Source organism: Papaver somniferum, chromosome 4 (genome assembly GCF_003573695.1).
Source record: "Papaver somniferum cultivar HN1 chromosome 4, ASM357369v1, whole genome shotgun sequence".
NCBI classification, from domain to species: Eukaryota; Viridiplantae; Streptophyta; class Magnoliopsida; order Ranunculales; family Papaveraceae; genus Papaver; species Papaver somniferum.
This window is the reverse complement of record NC_039361.1, coordinates 54,005,304-54,017,689: the sequence shown is the minus strand read 5'-3', so window position 1 is coordinate 54,017,689 and position 12,386 is coordinate 54,005,304.

The window sequence follows — 12,386 nt, the reverse complement described above, 5'->3', positions numbered from 1 at the left end:
TTGTGAAAGAACTCCAGAGTTTTATAGGAAAGGTGAATTATATTCGACGATTCATTCCTGGATTGGCTCAACTCATTGCTTCGTTCACCCCTCTGCTGAAGAAAGTAGAAAGTTTTACATGGACAACCGTCCAACAAGAAGCATTCCAGAAAACACAGCAAATACTATTATCACCCGTTGTCATGAAATCTCTGGTGCAAGGACGGCCACTAATACTTTACACAGCTTCCAGTAATGTCGCTATTGGAGCGCTTATTGCTCAAGAAGACGAAGAAGGTGTCGAACGTCCGATCTACTACTTCAGCCGTACAATGAGAGACGCTCAACTCCGAAACCAAAATCCGAAAGATCATGTCTAGCATTGGTGCATGAAATCCAGAAATTCAGGCACTATTTGTTATCCAACAGAGTCGTGATCGTTACCAAAGCCGAACCTATAAAAAAATTTACCATCAAAGCCATCCTTGATAGGGAGACCGGCAAAGTGGCTACTTCAAATGTCAGAGTTTGACATAGCCTGTGTACCGCCTAAAGCAATAAAAGTCCAAGAAGTTGCAGACTTGCTTGCTTCTTTTCCAGGAGAATATGCAACAATGTTACATGAAGATGTGCCCAGCGAGTTTCCAGAGGTCTTGGTTTTCAAAGAAGAGACGTGGCTTTTATACTTTGACGGATCCGCCACCCCTAGCAACGACGCTGGAGGAGCGGGCGTAGTGCTAGTATCTCCATCTGTCTTCTCACACTCGTTCAAGTTGGATTTTCACTGCACCAACAATTCAACAGAATATGAAGCTTTCTAACTAGGTTTGTCCCTGGACAAGCAAGCAGGAGCAACACACCTTGAGATAAGGGGAGATTCAAAACTACTAGTTAATTAAATGAATGGAGCGTACTCTCTCAAAGAAATCACGCTTGCCCCATTCAGAACTGAAGCACAGCGGATATTAACTCATTTTGTTGATGCAACGATTGTCCATACTGGACGAACTAACAACAGGCATGCTGACTGCCTAGCGACTCTCGCTTCCAAGCTGCAATTCGAAGGAGCGGAGAAAACAATCATGTTACAGAGGCGTGACGTGTCATCTACCTGGCTTGCTCAAGTTTAATACATCCAAGCAAACGATTGACGAGCACCTATTATTCATGAATTGAGCGTTTCTATTTCAGAAAGGAAAGTCAGCCTCAAGGAATCAAAGAATTATTTCTTGCTTCATGGAGCGTTATACTATCGAAATCCTGATGGGTCTTTATCACGATGCCTCGGAAACAATGAAGTGAACGAGCAACTCAAATGCATACATGAAGAAATCTGCGACAGACGTTGGTGGTAACACTTTACAGAAAGCTTAAAAGGATGGGATACTATTGGCCTTCCATGGAGGCTCAGCCAAGAATTCTGCAAAGATCTTGTCTCAATTGTCAGATGCCTCCTCATCATTTAGAGGCTTTGACAGTCCATCACACCGGGGACTAGATGTAACCTTACATCAAGTACCTTCGGGACAATGGCTTGCCGTTAGAAAAGAAAGAAACAATCAAACTCATTCAGAGATCTAAAAGATTTGTCTTTCTTGATGGAATTTTATACCGCAAAAGCTTTGGTGGGAACTTGCTGAGATGCTTGGCCGAACATGAAATCACAACAATTTTGAAAGAAATGCACGAGGGATAGCATCAAGGAAAGAAGAAAATATTTCTCCAAATTCATGAGAAATATTATTGGCCGACCATAGAAGACGACGCAGATGCGCATGTTCAGAAGTGCCATCAATGCCAAGTCCATGGTAATCTCATTCACACTCGTTGTCTCCCATTAAATTCTGTGAATAGTCTGTGGCCTTTCTATAGCTGGGGACTGGATATCATCGGAAAAATCAATCATGCATCTTCGAATCAGCATGAATACATCATTATCGCAACTGAGTATTTCACCAAATGGGTTGAAGCTATTGCTCTCTAAAGCACCACTGGAGTCACGATTGCAGCCTTCATCAAAGAATACATAATATGTAGATTCGGTGTTCCTAAACACATTGTCACCGATAATGGAACTCCATTTTCTAACAAGCATGTGATGCACTTGCTCGAGGAATACGCATCAAAAAAGTTATCTCCACACCGTACTATCCCCAAGGAAACGGACTGAAAAAGCGGGGGTACAACAACCTCACCCAATATTTCGATTATCAATCTGTATGGACTAACTCTAATATATTTTAAATAGAATCAACTAGACAGTCAGACTCAATCTTAATAAAAAGTATATCAAGGAATTAATATCTCTATCTCTCGATTTGATCTTTACTCAAGCAAATGGAAATCTGCGAGTCTTTATCAAATACAAGAGAGATAAACTTGGATGGTACCAAAGACCAATATCCAAGTGTAAATAATTGTAAATCAACAACCAAAGGTTGGATATTCTAATTAATTAATCTTAACGCACAACTTGTGACATTTCAATTATATAACAAAATATAATGTGGAATAGAAATAGCACAGACACCGGAAATTTTGTTAACGAGGAAATCGCAAATGCAGAAAAACCCCGGGACCTAGTTCAGATTGAACACCACACTATATTAAGCAGCTTCAGACACTAGACTACTACAAACTAACTTCGGTATGGACTGTAGTTGAACCCTAATCAATCTGACACTAATTCAAGGTACAGTTGCGCTCCTTACGTCTCTGATCCCAGCAGGATACTACACACTTGATTCCCTTAAACGATCTCACCCACAACTAAGAGTTGCTACCACCCAATGTCGAAGACTTGGTAGACAAACCTGTCTCACACGGAAAAGTCTATAAGATTGAGTAAATCTGTCTCCCACAGAAATAGCCAAGAGTTTTTGTTCCTTTTTTTGATAAATCAAGGTGAACAGGAACTAATTGATAACCAAGACTTATATTCCTGAATAATAGCCTAGTATTATCAATCACCTCACAATAATCTAAATCGTATGGTAGTGAAACTAGATATTATGGAATCACAAATGATGAGTCGAAGATTTTTGTGATTTCTTTTTATCTTGCCCTATCGGAAATATAATCTCAATCAGTTATTCAATTGAACTCCTACTATAGAAAATGGCAAGATCAGATTGCTCAACTACAAGAAAGTAGTTTCGTTTGGCTTCACAATCCCAATGAAGTCTTTCAGTCGTTAACCGACAGAGTCTCGAGAAGAAACCTACGGTTAAAGGAGAATCGATTCTAGCAAAACCAACTAGTATCACACAGGAGGTGTGGGGATTAGTTTTTCCGGTTGCTAGATGTCTCCTTTATATAGTTTTCAAATCAGGGTTTACAATCCAAGTTACCTTGGTAACAAAGCATTCAATATTCATCGTTAGATGAAAAACCTGATTTCTCCAAGCTAATATCTTTCAACCGTTAGATCGAAACTTAGCTTTTCACACACAAATGAAATGTATTCATTTAGGTTTGAGTAACCGTACCTAAACGTGTACACTTAGTTGGTTCACAAATAGTTAACCAATGGTTATCCATATGAGTAATTTCATATTAACCGTATTCATCTTTCTCATAACTAGTTCAAATGACTCATAAAAACTAGTTCAAGAGTTGTTCAATTGCTAGATGTCTTTATTCATGGAGTCTGGAGCTCAACTGCACTTAACTATCCTAGACCGAGACTTAGCTATTAGTAGAGTATAAATCAAGACTTATAGTTTTGGCAACTAAACTTTACAAACAAGCTTGAGATAGCAACGCTTGCGAGTTCGACCGAGCAATGCTCTAACAATCTCCCCCTTTGTCAATTTTAGTGACAAAACAATCAATACATATGGATTACAAAATAGATAAAAACTTTGTAGCTTCATGTAAAAATGCTTGATCTCCTTTTCAATTCACCATTACTCGAAAACTTCGTCTTTTCCAAGCACTCCCATGATTCCAAAGGTTGTAAGTTCAGCATCATAGTTGTTGAAGTTCCGTAGCCATAAGAATGAGAAAACAAAAGATATCGATCATTGTTATACAGTGTCATAGTATTATTACACAACATCAAAGTTCTCATATCACAACTTTGACAACAATACTATGGTGATATATATCCCTCCCTCTTAGTCAATACTTCGTCTCAACACGAAAACCACTCCCCCTTACATAATGATCCGAAAACCATATGTATTTGTAGGGTGAACTACATATTAATTCCCCCCCTTTTTGTCAGTAAAATTGGCAAAGGTACGAAAACGGGATCCTAATGAAAATTTTCATGGAGAGAATTCAAGACCAAAGAAAAGTACATAACAACTTTGTTTAGATGCAATCATAAAGCCGAAGCTAAATGCATTCATCATGGAGTTTATAAAGATACAAGATAACTCCTCAAATATTCCACAGCCGCACTCCCCACAAAGATATGGCAATTAAGCGCAAGTTCAAAAGAACTCTCCCCCATTTGATGTTATTCCCGAAAGAAAAACAAGAGCGACCTTACTTTTACGAGTAAAGAAAGATTTCTTTGGACACCAAAAACCACAAAATGATTTTGTATCCAAAATTCTCAATTAAACTAACCACAAGAGAACTCATGATTAACTTAATCGGAATACACAACCAAAATAACCACAAACGAATCTATGATTAGTCTAGTTGGAAATGCTCACACAAGAAGACTTATGGAGCCGCACAGTATATACATAAAATATGGATCAGGGAAAATCAATACTGCGGAATATACAAGGATTTATTCTATTTTCCATCACTATTTGCACAATGACATAAAATAGACATAATCCTTGTAAACAAAAGATTTTAACCTATCTTCCATCAATAAGTGACATAATAGGTTTAACTTTTGTTTGTCAAAAGTTCATCGATCTTGTATCAATACATGCATAACGATATATAAACGAGATAACTTTTGACAATATATGGGACAATTATAGTTCGCGGACTGATTAATGATCTTTCTTGGGTTGTAGTAATGAGGTTCAAACTCTCGGACTTGTGAAGGATAATTTTTTAAACTTAATAAAAAAGATAAATATATACAATAAAAATATTAACACTGGTGCGAGAAACTGGGACTAAAGATTCAGCCATTTTTCATTTTCAAGTGGTTCAGAATTTAATTCTAGGCGATTATAGTTCAAAACAAAACAAATATTAACTGTATTCTTTGCCAAAGTAGATTCTATAAAATATTACTTGTATTTTATGAGCATGGCGCATCAAGAATCCCTAAGACTAAGCATGCTCCATCAAATAAAATCACAAATAATTAATTAAAATCTTAATTCAATTAAAATTGGTGCAAAAAGTAAATAAAGAATTAATTTAAATTACCACATGGATGAAACACGGCCTCCTCCGTCGTCCCAGTGCTTGGGGTTTAACTCGTCATATTAATCATGTTCTCAAAATACATAATTGATGCTCAAAATTTGATTAAAAGAGTGAAAAGTATAAAACAATGAATCTACGACCCACAAAAGGCGTCCAGAAATCAACGATAGAAGTGTACTGCTGTAAAACAAGGATACTTAGCTGCTGCTGTTGACACTGTTGAAGAACGACGGTCCTGGGACGTCTGTTCTTCGTCTTCTCCTTCTTCTTTAACAGCAGCAGGAAACTTTCCTGCAGTTCTTCTCTTCGCCTCTGCAACCTCCCTGTGGTCTCCCAATCGACCCCAAACTCTCGACACCCCCTTTCTTTCGACCCTATAACTCTATATATACCCAACAGGCGCAAGAAATCTCCCTCATTCACTCCATATAATCTTCATTACTCGGGCAGTAAATGAAAATATTTTGGGAATATTTTCTTTCCCTTCTCGTCTCCTGCACGCGTATTACAGCTGCAGAACTCTCCTCATTTAGCTCTGTCACACCTCTGCCTATTGATAGAGTCATAACACATGTTCTGAACACGCTCGAATTCCACAAAACTCAAGAAATCCCGTGAATAGCTTCCTCCCGTACGGGTCTGCTCTGATTTCATCTGTTGAATTTTCTAGCCAAATTTGATCGCAACAAACACCCATACCAGCTCTGTTATGATATACCACATCTTTCAACAAAGTTTCAGCGATTGAATCTCACTAAAACACGTCAAAAAATTCTTCCCAAAGTTCTGCCAGTTGCATGCGTCATTTTTCCCGCCTTTTTCTGATTTCAAATTTTGGAAGAAAGGGACCTCCCCTTTATCCATTCCTGGGGTCCCTTTAGCAATTGGGGCGGAAATAGTAATTTTGGTTCTGAAACAATAATTTTTCTAGTGTTTTTAACAACTCCTCCGGGTGCTTTTAGCGCATTTCTGGGGTGCCTTTAACACTTTATCCTGGGGTGTAAAACACCACTTTTTGAGCTCATTTCGCCGCAAGGGCTTATTTCTCTAAAATTTCCTACAGAGACATAAAATAACACAATAAATACAAAATCGAGCACTAACAATACATACAATTGAGACATATTAGACACATAAATGTGTCTATCAACACCCCCAAACTTATTATTTGCTAGTCCTCGAGCAAAACTAATATGGAAAATAAAATCCTAACTCACTAGGTGTCCCTAGTGACCGAGTTAATCTCGGGAGGGTTTACCAAAGGTGTACCCACAAAACCAATACTCCAGACCCTAGCTATCTACGTAGAACCTTGGAAGGCACTTAAGAATCTCCTTGGTTGGCATACTTATTGACTATAAGAGGAAGTACCCTGATGCGAAATTCCAATTGTTGTACACGAGTTAGCACTCAAGCATACTAAAATTCATATATAAGTGACAGAGCTCTACTCAGATAGTCGCACTATGGACATCAATATCCGGAGTCAAAACTAATCACATGGATAGATCAAGAAGATGGATATATAAAAACATAGATGGTTTTGATGTTTACTAAGTGAACGGCGTTTCCCATATTTGTCTGAAGGCCTCCCCCAAAATGAACCTATCCTAATGGATTGAGATACTAGTCTGACTAATATCAACACACTGGCATATACAAGGGAACCAGTGGTCGATAACCTAACTCTAGGTCAACACAACTGGCATATACAAGGGTACCAGTGGTCGACTTTATTGAATTTATTCCTTTTGGTCAAATGGTCTGGTCTCAATTTCTCTCTTTTTTTTTTCAACTTTTTTTTTTCATGGTATCTCAGTCATTCTAATTCACCCTAGCATTGGTAACAACTTGAATCGTGAGCCCCACCAAATCACTTAGAAACATATTTAAAAAGAAAACAACATCAAAAAAAAAGAAGTGAAAAGGACTCAACGAGATATGGTGAAACTATCATGTTATTCCTAACAACTGAGCTCTGTTCTTTTATGAATAGACTCTTTAGATGTTTCCATCTAGTCAGATTGGTCCCTCAACTCCTAAAACCAAAATGCTTCCATCCACTTAGATTGGTTAGTGCCACCCTAAATAAGCATAAATTTTTAGGCTCTGGAGTTTATTTATTATGCAACTAAAAAGTTTCTCCCAATACCCCCAAACTTAAATCTAACATTGTCCTCAATGTTCTAAAGATAAAATTAAAAACATGAACAAGGAGAAACTGTTACCATTTGAAGTAAAAGAGTTAAGGAAGGATATTACCGGGTTGCATGAGATTCGGTTACCTCCTAAGAAGTGCTAAGTTTAAAGTCTTCATCCAGACTTAGGAAAGGTTTAGTCAACTCGAACCGTATAACAGTAATCGGAATAACTGTGGGTCTTCAAAACCAAAAAGAGCTGACAAAAGGAGACTGCCACAAGCCAGAGAGTGATAGTCTTCCTTAAACAGATGTGTCGACCCTAATCTCCTAAAATAATTAGGTTTAGTCTCAAAACTTAAAAATTGACACATTTTAAACTCATATGTTCCCACAATTGGTAGAAAAGTTTTTGGTGGGAAAACAAAATCGATCTTGGAATCATAGCCTGGGTAAACTACATCAACCAGAGGATGGGTTTCTAACGACTGAATTTCCTTATGGACACCATTAGATTTAGGAAAACGTGTATGAAGATAATCTTTTAGAATGGTCGAGGCATTGATGTCAAGTCCCAAGTGAGGGACCTTTTTAAGAGTTAAAGCACACGGAGAACGATAATCACCCCCAAACTTAGAGTTTTCAACGTCTCTAGATAGACTGGTCACAATCTCCATAATTTCTAGATCATCAGATTCCTGAAAATGGGCAATTGATTCGTCTAAGTCAGGTTCATCCTCACTAATCTCTACGAGTTCATCTAAGACTACCGTTTCCAAATCGTTCGACTCGAAGACAGAATTCTCAAGATAAACCGATTCCTCTAAACATCATCATATAAAGGATTATAAGAGAAAGTTTGTAATAAAATCTCATTAACTAAGGTGTTAATCAAAGTTACTTCCTCCGATCCATTAATAAGTTCATCAAATAATGGATTGTCCAATACTCTGTAGGCTAAAGGATCATGAACTACAACGTCTAAAACGGTGGTATCTCTAGTCAGATCCACATCCTTTTGAATAGGTGAATAATCATTAAAATTATTGGGATCTGAACCAGAAATAATATTATCATTATGAAGCTCAAATGGAGTAACTAGTTCCGGATCACTATGTCTACAAATGTATGATTCTTCATCAATATTATCTTCATCATAATCATCATGAACCTCCTCTAAAGTAGTGTCTTTTATTCTAACCTCGTCCTCTAGATTGGGCAAATATTCACTATTGATATCAAGGGTAGAATTGGAAACACTATTTTGGAAATTTAGATTATTTCGAGCAGCATTAGCTAACTGTTCATTTTCTGCCTCTAAACGTGCTTGAATTTCACTGAGCGTAACACTTGTAAGTTTACAAGTCTCATTGAATATCTTAGACCGTTGTGTACTCTCTTCTCTTGAACTAACTGCACGTTCATACTCCCTTCGAACTTGTTGGTAGGTTTCTTCTAGAGATTGAACAGGTTTAGAAATGTCATAATCAGGACTAGTTTTTAAGTAATTTTCCAAAAACGCATGACTAGTACTATAATATTCCTGATTTTCTTGCTCGTAAGACCAATTCGTGTGTGGATAGTAATTGGGCTCACTATGGTATGAACCATAACCTTGAAAAGGTTGGAGTTCCCAACTACTATTCCCACCATGGTCATAAAACTGATGATGTCCATATTCAAATTCAGGTCGATACTCATTGTATTGGCTTCTATCATACCAGTTCGACATTCTTAATTGCAAGGGAATTCTACACAACCACAAACAAGGCCGACTCGACTCCACCAACTAGCAAACAAAAAGCATGATGGCTCCACTTAGATTGTTTTCTAGACCAGCTTCTATTCCTTCGAAAAGGAATTCGTTACAATTTGAGAACACCCCTCTGGAATCAATCCGAGCTAATGTAAGTTGAATCGAGGCGATGGAAGCTCAGTTGAGCTTTGATACCCAAGGCCTCACCGGTAAAAGGCGGCGCAGTCACGCATTCAACTTACAGAAACCATCAAGAACTTCGAAGAATGCTAAAAGAGTAACCAATATTTTTCGAATGATTTTCCTACCAAGCTCGTTACCCTATCGGTCTCGTTCTAATCAGATTTTAAGCTTGGGTTCGCGTTAGGTTTCGTTTACCTAAGGCGGGCAAGAAGGGAACGGTGATGAAATCCGAACCCTTATCTTGTATTGGCCAGGCCTTGCCCTTTACTAGGAATTTAAAAACAGTGCAAATTCGTCCTCAATCAATGAATCACCTTAAGGAATACAGTAGCTCGCTTACAGGAGATTCGCGAGTGTTTCGATGAACTTACCTCCTGTACATGACGTGGGATGAACCGTTGAAGTCGACTAGGGCCACGACTCCTATGTCATGTACGAACCCGAGGGGCCGAGACGATATTGTAATCGTCGTCCTTCCCTGCAAACAGTTTATATTTATTTATTTTTATTTATTTTTTTATATAACCCTTCCGTAGGGTTTAAAATTAAAATAAATTGTCCAAAGTCCAGTCCAATGAAAAGAAATACAAAAAATAATAATAATAATTACAAAAAAAAATAAAATGGAAAGTCTCTTAAAAAAATAAAAAAAAAATCTCTATCTTTTTTTTTCTCTTTTTTTTCTTTATTTTTTTGCTTTGTCTTTTTTTTTTTCTCTTTTAGCTTTAAGCTTTGATTCCAAGGTCTTTAGTATCCAACTTCAAACCTGTAATACAAAGACATAACCAAAGAGATGTAAAAATAACAAATGGAATAATAAAAAATAATAAAAACCTAAAAATTCTACCTAAGCACAAATCCGCGTCGGCGCCGCCAAAATGATTAATGATTTTTCGTGGGTTGTAGTAATGAGGTTCAAACTCTCGGACTTGTGAAGGATAATTTTTTTAAACTTAATAAAAAAGATAAATATATACAATAAAAATATCAACACTGGTTCGAGAAACTGGGACTAAAGATTCGGCCATTTTTCATTTTCAAGTGGTTCAGAATTTAATTCTAGGCGATTATAGTTCAAAACAAAACAAATATTAACTCTATTCTTTGCCAAAGTAGATTCTATAAAATATTACTTGTATTTTATGAGCATGGTGCATCAAGAATCCCTAAGACTAAGCATGCTCCATCAAATAAAATCACAAATAATTAATTAAAATTGGTGCAAAAAGTAAATAAAGAATTAATTTAAATTACCACATGGATGAAACACGGCCTCCTCCGTCGTCCCAGTGCTTGGGGTTTAACTCGTCATATTAATCATGTTCTCAAAATACATAATTGATGCTCAAAATTTGATTAAAAGAGTGAAAAAGCATAAAACAGTGAATCTACGACCCACAAAAGGCGTCCATAAATCAACGATAGAAGCGTACTGCTGTAAAACAACGATACTTAGCTGCTGCTGTTGACATTGTTGAAGAACGACGGTCCTGGGACGTCTGTTCTTCGTCTTCTCCTTCTTCTTCAACAGCAGCAGGAAACTTTCCTGCAGTTCTTCTCTTCGCCTCTGCAACCTCCCTGTGGTCTCCCAATCGACCCCAAACTCTCGACACCCCCTTTCCTTCGAACCTATAACTCTATATATACCCAACAGGCGCAAGAAATCTCCCTCATTCACTCCATATAATCTTCATTACTCGGGAAGTAAATGAAAATATTTTGGGAATATTTTCTTTCCCTTCTCGTCTCCTGCACGCGTATTACAGCTGCAGAACTCTCCTCATTTAGCTCTGTCACGCCTCTGCCTATTGATAAAGTCATAACACATGTTCTGAACACGCTCAAATTCCACAAAACTCAAGAAATCCCGTGAATAGATTCCTCCCGTACGGGTCTGCTCTGATTTCATCTGTTCAACTTTCTAGCCAAATTTGATCGCAACAAACACCCATACCAGCTCTGTTATGATATACCACATCTTTCAACAAAGTTTCAGCGATTGAATCTCACTAAAACACGTCAAAAAATTCTTCCCAAAGTTCTGCCAGTTGCATGCTCATTTTTCCCGCCTTTTTCTGATTTCAAATTTTGGAAGAAAGGGACCTCCCCTTTATCCATTCCTGGGGTCCCTTTAGCAATTGGGGCGGAAATAGTAATTTTGGGTCTGAAACAATAATTTTTCTAGTGTTTTTAACAACTCCTCCGGGTGCTTTTAGCGCATTTCTGGGGTGCCTTTAACACTTTATCCTAGGGTGTAAAACACCACTTTTTGAGCTCATTTCGCCGCAAGGGCTTATTTCTCTAAAATTTCCTACAGAGACATAAAATAACACAATAAATACAAAATCGAGCACTAACAATACATACGATTGAGACATATTAGACACATAAATGTGTCTATCAACACCCCCAAACTTATTATTTGCTAGTCCTCGAGCAAAACTAATATGGAAAATAAAATCCTAACTAACTAGGTGTCCTAATGACCGAGTTAATCTCGGGAGGGTTTACCAAAGGTGTACCCACAAAACCAATACTCCAGACCCTAGCTATCTATGCAGAACCTTGGAAGGCACTAAAGAATCTCCTTGGTTGGCATACTTATTGACTATAAGAGGAAGTACCCTGATGCGAAATTCCAATTGTTGTACACGAGTTAGCACTCAAGCATACTAAAATTCATATATAAGTGACAGAGCTCTACTCAGATAGTCGCACTATGGACATCAATATCCGGAGTCAAAACTAATCACATGGATAGATCAAGAAGATGGATATATAAAAACATAGATGGTTTTGATGTTTACTAAGTGAACGGCGTTTCCCATATCTGTCTGAAGGCCTCCGCCAAAATGAACCTATCCTAATGGATTGAGATACTAGTCTGACTAATATCAACACACTGGCATATACAAGGGAACCAGTGGTCGATAACCTAACTCTAGGTCAACACAACTGGCATATACAAGGGTACCAGTGGT